At 39.9% G+C, this 12,087-nt stretch overlaps 1 protein-coding gene across 1 annotated transcript in view; it reads right to left on the bottom strand.

The window, feature by feature from the left end:
* ITGBL1 (integrin subunit beta like 1) overlaps nucleotides 1-12,087 on the bottom strand; it is a 184,257-nt gene that overhangs the window by 102,578 nt on the left and 69,592 nt on the right. The window lies entirely within an intron of this gene.

Here is a 12,087-nt window from a genome sequence, read left to right as displayed (position 1 = left end):
GAGCAGAAAGCCAGACAGCTTCTCGATATATGTTTTAAACATATCTATATACTGTAAACCAGTGCCAGTGTGTTGTAGTGGTTAGAGTGTTGGATTGGGACTTGGGGCTGCTTCTGCTGCACCCATGTCCTGCTTGTGGGTTTCCCGTGGGAGGCTGGTCCACTACTGAATGAACAGAATAGAATGCTGGACAAGATAGACCTTTGGTCTGATACAGCATGGCTCTTCTTATGTTCTTACGTATTTCAAGGCTGCAGGCTTTGGAACTTCAGTACATTATTCTGGGTCTCCCTTCTGTCCAGCTATCTTAGGCAGCCCTAAATACACATTTGCAATATGTACTAGACATACATTCTAGGTGGACAGAAAGATCTACTGAAGATAGTGCAACTTACTCCCAAGTAAACAGGCCTATCCATAATGTCTGGGTGCTCTTTGAGTAACTGTTGTTCTCCCTGTAGTCACACTCATAACCACAACATAATAAGTAACATGTTATGAATTGGAGGGGTAGGGGGTTATTTAATAATATACCCTAGATTATTCAAATATTTCATTCAGGCTTCATATTTAAGAAATATTTAATTCTGCATGTTAAAAGTACTTCATTTCAAAACAAGCCTTTGGCAGTTTTAAAAGAATAATCCAATTGCCATTTGATACACCTCTCCTCTTCATATAGCAAAATAAATAACTTGCAACAAGCAGCGGATTAGACTAGATTGTCTCCAAGTTCCCTTCCAATTCAATGGTTCTAAAATTATGCAGAAAGGGGTGCACACAGAAGCTTTTTCATAACAGAACCAACTTGTGGTTTTCTTTTTCTGCTTCACTGCTGGTCAATGGCCTGGTCTTTACTGGTCCATGAAGATAAGCATTTGTTCTACTATTAAATAAATAAATAAATCCCCCACTTATCTCTTTGTAATGTTATAAAAAATATACTGCAATTTAGCTGTCTTCTATTCCAGTCTCCCTTGGTGAATCCATGGCTTGATCTCACTAGATAAAGAAAAGGAGCTCCAACAAAAGTGTGAAAGACATTTTTCTCCTTTCTCCTATACATCAGCTTAACAGCCTAGCCTTCATAATCTCCTTTAGCTGGTGGTCAGGCAGCCTTAATCCGTCACAGTCAATGGAGATAAGCATTAATCAAAATACATTATTACACAAACGCATACACACACACACACACACACACACACACACACACACACTATAAAATCCTGCTGCCAGCATAGCTGTCAACATAGAATGGTCCCTTGATTTCATTTAAAGCAATCATTGCAAAACAACTCGAGGCCAAAGTAGATGATACCTTGAATGCTTGTATGTCTTTAACAGGTACCAGCGGGGAGAGGCGACAGGATCAGGACTACATTACATGGGGAGGGATAAGCACTTTCCTGTCATACTGTACTCCTGGGGAAAATCCCCACCTCCAGCTGTGATTCATCCCAGGAAGGAAGCTTCTCTTAGTGTGAATTAGAGTTACTGGAACCTTTCATTCCGGGGGCAAGATTTTTTTTTACCAGAAACAGACTCTCAGCCTACTTATCTCACAGGGTTGTTGTGAGAAAAAATATATAGAGAAGGACCATGTAAACTGCCTGGAGTTTCTTGCAAGAGAAAAAAAAGTGATATAATAATACCATAATACCATAATAATTCATATTATGAATATCATATGGTTCCCTTTATTACCTCCCTCTGATGTAGCCAATAGCAGAACATGTAGGATTTTATAAACAAACAAAGTTTTATTCATTACAGTAATAAATCGTTGAATAACAAGCAAGCTCTGTCAATAAATGTTCTCTCATACACAGTACTCTAGATCACGTTCTCAAACAATCACTTCACAAATCACCACAGACCTCTCTTTCTCTCTCTCAATTCCCAATCCCGAACTCCTATCTGCATCCCTGTTTCTACCCTCTCTGTGACACACACAGCACAACACACAGGTTATATAGCATACACACTTCACTTTCTCCCCCTCTTCACTCACTCACCTAATCCACACGTATGCAAATCCACCATTCCTCCTGTCACTCATTTATCTCTCACCATAAAACACAGAGATATAACGGAACACGTAACCATAACCATAGACTCATTATATACAGATGTGTAACATCACACTAACTTTGAGGCTGCATAGATGCTCCGAAAGCCCCACAGTGGGTGCAAGGTGGGACTGTGTTGATCATACGATGCAGCAGATATCGCAGGGCTTTCCTGAAAAGCTGTGAATTTAAAAAGTCAAGGACATACCTTGGCTCTTTCACCAGAGCAAGGTGAATATAGCACATCTGTCATCTAACCTTGCTCCAGCCTCATGGCAGAGGCATTTCTGGGCGGATGACGACCCCTGATTGGTCACCATCCACCCAGGCAGAGGGCAGGGAGTGGGCCCAGCAGGCCAAATGGCTGCCAGAAACCCCGTGCTTTCTCTACATCAGGATTAGCTGCCACCACCCCACAGCAGAGAAAGTGCGGGGTTTCTTTAAACATAGCAGCAACCCAGCGCTATCTAGGCAGACCCCTTATAGTCTGCCACATTGATGTCATTAAGCCATGAGGGTAGATACTCTGCCTTTAAAGTACTTAGCGTTTGAAATGAGAAACTACTATAATCTGAGGCCGGATCTACACTACTGCTTTAAAGCGCGTTATAACAGTTTTTTAGCACTTTAAAGCAGTAGTGTAGATCTGGCCCCAATCCAAAGGAAGTCAGTTGCTCTTGAATCTCCCAGAAATTAAAATAATTTCAATTAATCGTGACAAACCTTTCCCCCTTGGGATTTAAGTGCAACCAACTTTCTCTGGATTAGCTCTATTGCTGCATCTCTGCCTTGTAGACCTTTAAAAGTCAAACCCCAGTTCTCTGAGCATGGGGTGTTTCTGAGGTTCCGTTCTTTCCCTGGTTTTGGTTTCCTTTGGAATAAATTACCCGGAGTCTTACTGGCATTTTATAATATTCATGTTGTTGTTGACAAATATACAAGTTCAGCATAGCAATACAGACTGGTGGCTCCAATGTCAATGGAGCAGTGAATCTGCTCTGGATTTCAGTCAGAACTCTAAAGGAGCTATTCAAGGTGAAAGCCATGCAATTGGATAGCTCCTTTAGAGTTCTGACTGGTTTTGACTGAAGTCCGGAGCAAATTTACCAGCCCACTGACATCAGAGCCACCGGCCTCCATTAGAGCACAAGTGAAGGGTTACACACCAAAATTCACATCAGGTGTCAAGGGGGGAGGGGCAGCCAGCACCTTCAGATTCTTGCAGAGAGCAGAGAGCAAGACAGCTCTCTCTCCCTTTCCCTTTTTCAGTTGGGTCTCACTCTGTCAGCAAATTCAAAACTACAGACACTTGATTCCTTGCCGGGGTGGGGGTGGGGGTGGGGGTGGAGGAAGGGAGTGAGGCATCCCATTCAGATATTTGCCAGCCACCAGCCTGCTGTTGAGTTCCCATGGCAACCTATCACCTAGAATTTACTTCACATTTTTTATTTATTTAAGGATTTTTATGCCGCCATTCAGCCAAAAAAGGCTCTCACGGCAGCTTACAAAAGTATTTCTTGACAGTCCCTGCCCACAGGCTTACAATCTAAAAGACATGACACAAAAGGAAAGGGGATTGGGAGGGAGGAGGAGGAGGGGTGAAAGGAAAGCAAATTCAGGCACTACAATCTTAGTTGCAAAGTTCAGCAGTGACAGTTGACAGCAGGAGGGAGGGGGCTCTCAGCTGGAGCTGGACCCAGGCACGATGGAGAGGTGCCTGGCTACTGCTTTCTCCCTCACTGGTGGCCTCTGCAGTGATGGTTGGTAGCAATAGAATGTGCTCACCCAGATGATGGGCCTGGGAGCAAACCTTCTTCTCAGCTTTCAGGCCCACTTTCTCTCTTGGAATCAAGAACTACCAAGTGGGAAGAGACCCCTGAGGAAGGGTGGCCAGCCACACATTGCCAAAAGAGAGTAAATGCTCCATTTAAAAAAAAAAAAAAGAGGACAAACGAGGACATATATTTGCATAAATTTTGCATATGCTAATTTATAAGGACATAAATACCATTATTGATAAGAAATAATTTGCATAATATAAAGAGAAATACAATACTTCTCACAGAAGTAGGGGGAATTGTGACACAATGACTTGTGTGCTCCTCAGTCTACTATCCAGATGGGCAGCTTTACACTGGATTTGGAGTGGACAATCATTCAAATAGAGTAAATATATACCTCTATAAAGTAGAACGCATGGCCAGCCTAAGCCTGAGAAGGAATTAGTCCAAACTATACCATTCATACAGTGCTGCCAATGTTTGTTTGTTTTCTAGTTGTTCTTCAGGAGAACTAAAGCACCCCGACACAAACATTAAAGCAGTAGAAGCTATTCCAAACATTTATCTCCACGGCAGGAAAAGCTGCATCTACTAAACTTCAATGTGCCAGTTATTTTAAAGCACAGAAAACAAACAGGAAATGAGATGGCTGCATAACTATCCCCTAACATGTAGATAACACACCTATTTTTTTTTTCATTTTTACAGTTCATCACATTACAGCTGCAAACAACTACAGCAAAGAGAGCTACTCTGCAATAACAAATACATGGAATGAGAGCCAGATTTTATAAATTATACATATATTTAAACCAATTGAATGTTCAGCCAGCAGGTGAAAGGACTTTAAAAATGGGATTCCTTTCTGCACTTTCCAGGAATAAAAATAAATAAATCTGCAGCTGGTATGGTAATTAAATTGGGCTCATTAGATTCTCCCCTCTTTTTTATGAACTACAGAATGTTTCAAAAACAGCTTATCAGAATCTGAAAAGTGCTTCATGGAATAGCTTAAGAAATCACTTGTGATTGATTCTCTCCTGAATAACAGAAGATTTAGAAGCGAGGAAAGAAAATGAGAGAATGGGAGAGTTCTATAATTACTGTCCAGCTTGAGAGAGGGAATAAAGGATGGGCACCTATCTCGATGAGTTTCAAAATAATCCTCTGATCCAGATTCGGCCAGCACAAAAGATGGGTGTTTGTGTATCTGCATGCGAACCCACCCACACCCACGTACTAATTTCAGGATCATCACAGGGATTAGAAAATAGACCTCACAATATCTGAAAGTTCTCATTCCACTATACCTGAAGGGCAGGCACTTATGAATCACCGAAGTAGAGAACAAAAGTGGACACAGACATGCATAACATGCACATATGCAAATTTATATGTATAAATGCAAATTTAGAGATAATTAAAATTGGGGGGACAACATACATTTCAGTATAGTGGGGAAAACTGTGACCAGGGCTGGATCTACACTACTGCTTTAAAGCGCTTTATAACAGTTTTGACAACTGTATATGGAGTGTGTTCTGGGCCCCAACAGTTGTCAAAACTGTTATAAAGCGCTTTAAAGCAGTAGTGTAAATCCGGCACTTGTGAGCCTTTTCTTCAGGTGCCAACTGTTGATGGGCCCCTGCTCTCCCTTCTTATGGGACTTTATCTTTAAACTGGACTGGAATTGGGAAGCCTTTCCAATAGGAAACTGTTCTCTGTAAATTGGGGCACTGGCCACTCTATGCAACTACCAAAAATTAGGACAAATCTATCAAGATTCCGGGTGCTGGGAGGATCCTGATGAAGGCAAAGTAAGATATAAAAAAGAAAACTGCTTTTCTCTCATACCAGACCTGGCACTATTTGGAACAGCCAATGGATTTTGAGATAAAACGGGGCCAGGAAAGAGAAGGGGAAGGGGAAGGAAAGAGAGGAAGCCAAGCTCTATTATTTTTATTATTTCTTCTTTGGTCAGAGATTTGGAAGCTCAGATCAATGCAATGTCTTGTCATATGGAATCTCAATGAATCACTGGTCTTCTCAATGTCCCCATCTATTTCAACAGAAGAGTGTAATAATTAACTTTGGAGTACTACATAATGTGTATGTGTAACAACTTTTGGAGTGCAGACTGTGTCAATTTCTGATAGAGATGCCACCCCTTTAAGAGCCTCAAGTGCCTGTACCCTACACGTCACATTCCCTTCTTCTCAAGTCATTAAAAACATGGCAACGCTAAAAGAGTAGAGACAAGCATCACTAGAATTCCTGATTTTAAATTAAAAGTTGACATTGTCCATGTTTCTCTATGGATGCCAATTTAATTTGTTCTACCACAGGCGTTTTTTATGGTTCAAGTACTATATAGGAATAGAGTAGCAACCATTTCAATTTCATACCAGAAGTTCTCATGAGGAGTACATTATTATTATTATTATTATTATTATTATTATTATTATTATTTATATAGCACCATCAATGTACATGGTGCTGTACAGAGTAAAACAGTAAATAGCAAGACCCTGCCGCATAGGCTTACAATCTAATAAAATCATAGTAAAACAATAAGGAGGGGAAGAGAATGCAAACAGGCACAGGGTAGGGTAAACAGGCACTGGGTAGGGTAAAACTAACAGTATAAAGTCAGAACAAAATCAAGTTTTAAAAGCTTTAGGAAAAAGAAAAGTTTTTAGCTGAGCTTTAAAAGCTGCGGTTGAACTTGTAGTTCTCAAATGTTCTGGAAGAGCGTTCCAGGCATGAGGGGCAGCAGAAGAAAATGGACGAAGCCGAGCAAGGGAAGTAGAGGCCCTTGGGCAGGCGAGAAACATGGCATCAGAGGAGCGAAGAGCACGAGCAGGGCAATAGTGTGAGATGAGAGAGGAGAGATAGGAAGGAGCTAGACCGTGAAAAGCTTTGTAGGTCAACAGGAGAAGTTTATATTGGATTCTGAAGTGAATTGGAAGCCAATGAAGAGATCTCAGAAGTGGAGTGACATGGTCAGAGCGGCGAGCCAAGAAGATGATCTTAGCAGCAGGGGGACTTGTGGGTACAGTGGGACTTACCTTCCTGGATTAATAGTCGATAGCCTAAAACTTCCTAGAATTCTTAAAACTCTCTCACCACTTTTGCATGACAATGTTATTTAACAAATCTCTAGAGCAGTGCTAGCAGCAACAGCCAATGTGTTCATTCCAAAGGTGGAAATAAATGGGTACTAGTCATGATGGCTATGTGCTACCTCCAGTATCAGAGGCAGTAATCCTGTATACATCAGTTGCTGGGGAACATGGGCAGGGGGGTGCTGTTGCACTCATGTCCTGCTTGTGGGTCCCTGGTCGACAGCTGGTTTGACCACTGTGGAAAAAGAGTGCTGGACTAGATGGACCCTTGGAGCTTTATCACACCAGGGTTATACTGTGCCATCACTGCGAATTGCGTGGAAAGGACTTCAAAGTTTTCCAGTTTATAATCTGCTTTTATTGTGAAGTACTCTGAAGTTTTCCAGTTTATAATCTGCTTTGACTGTGGAGTACTCCCATGCATCCTGCTTTGATTGTGCTATCAAGCCAAAAGACCCACCCTATTTTGCTACTAGTTTTGGAGCGAATCATTCATTGTTTTCCGAGTGGCCACTGGGGGCGCAGGAGCAGGTTTTGATATGGTTAAAGAAAAATTAAACAAATGCTTACATCTGCATAAGTTTTAAAGATAAAGACATCAAAATTGACACAGTAATAGATATTAAGGAGAGCTTTAAGCATACCAAATTTGAATCATATTGGGTCATCTGTTGATTTTTTTAATGATTTTTTACATTTCCCCCCATAAACCCATTTCTTGGTATGCAAAGGATTTTAGGAGCGCTGCCGATTTAGCTAGCAACAACAACAACAACAGCAACAGCTTAGCACTGTACGGGATAATTAGAGGGAAACAGGTACGTGGGATGAAGCTATTGGTCTGATCCAGCATAGCTCTTCTTATGTTCCTAGGTTCTTATGCCTTATAAATAGAAGTTCTTAAGTTCAATCCCTATCATCATATGGTTTTTGTGTTTTACTAACAGATATCAGGTCTGTGAAGGTTTTATCTTGAGATATTAAAGAGACACGCAGCCAATTTGAGTAGACAATATTGGGCGAACTATATGGACAAATGGTTCAGAAAGGCAGATTCATATGTTTATATTATTCCCTTGCTGCTGGGAGCATTGGACTAAATGACCTGTTGGTCCCATCCCGTCCAACCCCCTGGTATTGTTTTTATAAACTGGAAGACACAGAAGAATCTTTTGATTAACATTGGCAACAAATTCCTATACCTATATCTGATCCAAATATCTTTGTTTTTGGTGAAGCTTACTTTCAAGCACATGGTGATAAACAAAATTAACTACATTCATTTGAAATGTTGATGTGAAGGGTGGTTTTCAAATTTCCGTTCTTAAAAATAATGGAAAAGGCAGCCTTGTTGTAATATAGTAAACAAAATGAACACTTCATTTCTCATAATGAAGAAAGAAGAGTTGTAGATTTAAAAAAGAAAAAAATGTTGCCCTCTGGAGGATAATGCTGACATTAAAAAAGGAATGAAAGGGGAAATTATCATCATAGGCTCACAACAATCATAATTTGCTCAGATTATATTTAATATAATTCAGTGTGAACAAAGGGCAAATCTTATGTATGCCAGACAAATTTATGTTTTCATGTCTGAAAAGGTTTACAGCATTCTTTGTTCCTTTTTTGTATTATATCCTCAGATTTTATATTCCCGTCCTTAGTGTAGAATGATTTTCCTCTTTCTTTCTTTCATCTTTTCTTTTTTTAAAAAATCTCTTATTGAATAGGTGTATCGTCTCTGGTTCATTCTGTTATGTTGAATTTACTCGATTGTGTTCTTTACATGTAAACATTTGATAACTAAAATCTAGAAATAAAAAGTTTTTAGAATAGCCAGTGACTAAGAAAACAAATAATCATTTTAGATGCATGATTCATGCACAATTCTATATATAAAATAGAGATTTGTATTAGTTAAATTCCTTTTTCTTTTTTAATGAAATATTTTAAACTCATATCTCTTTCCACCTTCAATTAGTCATGGAATCAAAGGAGGAAACGCCAAGCCCAGCAAAATCTAGGCAAATCCCCATATCCTTAAGGACATGTCCAGATGGTATATTTCTAGATGAAGTGCTCTAAAATATTTTGTTCCCTTCTTGACCTGTTAATGTGAATGTTTTATCGCACACTTATGACTGCCCACTCATGGTTTTTCACAGGTCCTTTTGATGACACCGTCTGCCCCCCGCACATCTCCTGCCCCTTCTGCTCATTTTCCCATCGCCAAAAAAGATCTAGAAAATCCAACAGGGCTTTCTCCGCTGTGGCACCCCGGTTGTGGAACGAGCTCCCCAGAGAGGTCCGCCTGGCGCCTACACTGTACTGCTTTCATCGCCAGCTGAAGACCTTTTTATTCACTCAGTATTTTAACACTTAATTTTAACTTAAATTTAAATTTTACTGTTTTAACTCTGTATTTTAATCTTATATCAACTTTGCTGTGTGGTTTTATCCTGGTTGCGCTTTTTATACTGTATTTCATAATTGTGTTTTAACCTGTTGGGTGTTTTATTGTGGTTTTAATTTTTGTGAACCGCCCAGAGAGCTTTGGCTATTGGGCAGTATAAAAATGTAATAAATAAATAAATAAATAAATAAATAAATCTTTTCAGCTGTGGTAAAATATGCCATTTCCTGCTGTGTGCAGGAGAAGCAGTGGGATAAAAATGTCCACTGAATGGGCCACGTGGTAATTGTTTATTTCCTCTTTCTTCCCTGTGTAAAGAAAGAGGAAGTATTGTGGAACAGAAGTGGGGAGAAGCGACAGAAGGAAAGTGCAATTCCCCCCATCTGATGATGCTCAATAACTCCTCTCCATCTGAAGGCTGAAGCTGGGTCAGAAGCAGAAAAACGGTGGCTGCATTTGGAGAGTTATCTGGCTGGCATTCACAACTGCCATTTAAAAATTGGGTGGGTGGTGCAACCACTACCTTAAACAAGCGTGATTAGGTTAGCATTGCTTAAATTGCTCATGGTGACATGACGTCTTTGTGGAGTCATCAACTGAACAGCACTTTGGCTGATCTCAGCAGCTGCTGAAGTGTTGGCCTCCACTACCATGTGATAGCCATACATTTTTCTTAATACGCTAAAGGGGGAAAAAAGATGTATTCCGGAGGTGCTTTAGAGCCCACTAAGAGGAACAGGAAAAGGTGTAGGGTTAATGAGTGTGGTAAGGTTAGGTCTGAAATTCACAGTAAAACTACAAAGCTGGAGTGCAGAATATTGGGAGGTTTCACATTATTGAGGGATCTGCTGTTTTTATGACATTCTGTGAAGCGCCCTGAATATCTGTGGTGCTATACAAATGGCAAACAACAATAATTATAAATATCTATCTTTATCAGGGTTTGAAATTTCCATAAAGAGTAGAGCATATGTCAGGGTTCCTTCTATGACCTGGACTTCCTGAACAACTCTTTAAGGATCTCGGCCTCCTTAAGCGTCCCACCTTCTTTCTTTGTACCTTCCCCTTCCCAGTAACGTGGGGTTTAGGCTGTAGACATGGGGTGAGTAACACTCCAGAAACCTATGGCTTAACACAACAGTTTACAAGAAAGATAAAACAAGCAAATTACAATTAAAAATATTTGGTCAATAGAGCTAAGTGACACAAATGCATTAAAAGAAAATAAAAGATGCAAAAACACGAGTTCTTTACCCTAAGTTTCATCTTTCTGCTCCTTCCATGAGTCTTTCTCTGGCCCTGGTCTGTCTCCTGGCTGGCTCTCTCAGTGTTTTATACCCTCTTTCCCAAAAACAGAAAGTAAAGTTCCCAATTTGAGATGAAACTTAACCGGAAAAATGAAACTTAACCAGAGAATAAAACTTAACTGGAGAAATTAAACTACTCCTCTCAGGGATACCACCACCCAACAGAAAAATTCCAGGCCTCTAAGCTTGACTCTACTACCTTGCCTCTGTAGACCTCAAACCTTCGCGGCATAATTGACTCTTTAATTAAATTGCAATATGAGCATGCAATATGCGGAGTAGGATGCAGCCCATTTGCTGGCACTGGCAATCCACCAATGCAACAGCAGTCTAAAAAAGATAGGTTGCCAGTTTTCCAGGAATTCCTGAAGGGTAATGGAATCTCATTGTAAACACCACTGCCCTTTCTACTCATCCACCTATTTCTTGGCTGAACAATCCATTCAAAGTCCCAAGAAAGAGGATTACAAGCTATAAGGCTTAAATGGGCACTATGAAATAGAAAATAAACAATTTCCTCCAATTTCTGATTTAGATACGCCCTCAAGCAGCAGCTGTTTTAAATTTAGAGGTTTAATCTACATTTCTGAAAGTTCATTTTCAATAGGATAGAAGTAAATCTGTGTATAAAACAACCTGGGATTAGGGCAACTTTATGTTACCAGAAGCTGAATTTGGACAAATTGATATGCAACTAGAGATGGACAAACATACCCCAGGTGAATTTGTTATTTCCTCAGGAAATATTAAATCCTCTCATGTTAGCCTGGAGGAGAATTCTCCTTTAATACAAACTCACATTCTGTGTATATGTTGTTTTGTGTGTATGCATCATCTAAGTACATCTTCGGAACTGTAGTTTGGAAACACATAGTGCATCATGTGCACATTGCACTCAACATCTAAGGTCCTCCTCCGAGTGCCTACTCCAAGGGAAGCTCAGAGGATGGCAACAAGGGAGAGGGCCTTCTCAGTGGTGGCCCCCCAATTATGGAATGATCTCCCCGATGAGGTTTGCCTGGCACCAACATTGTTATCTTTTCAGCACCAGGTCAAGACTTTTCTCTTCGCCCAGGCATTTAACAACATTTACCATTATATGCTGAGTTTTTAACTGACCCGAGAATAGTGTTTTAAATAATAATAATAATAATAATAATAATAATAATAATAATAATAATAATTTTATTTATTATATGGATATTGTTTTTAAACTTTTGGTGGTTTTCAATTTTGTATATCTGTTTTTAAGAGCTCCAGCTATGGGGTGGTATATAAATGTAATAAATAAATCAATCACTATGTCATACGTCACCATGTTTTGTACCCCTTCCTGATTGACAGAATGCTTGAATTAGAAACCAAGCCACATGAGAGAGCAAAACAAGAGAA

This window comes from Elgaria multicarinata, chromosome 5, assembly GCF_023053635.1.
Source record: "Elgaria multicarinata webbii isolate HBS135686 ecotype San Diego chromosome 5, rElgMul1.1.pri, whole genome shotgun sequence".
NCBI lineage: Eukaryota > Metazoa > Chordata > Lepidosauria > Squamata > Anguidae > Elgaria > Elgaria multicarinata.
The sequence above is the reverse complement of the archived record's forward strand: the minus strand, read 5'-3'. Positions and strand labels throughout refer to the sequence as shown.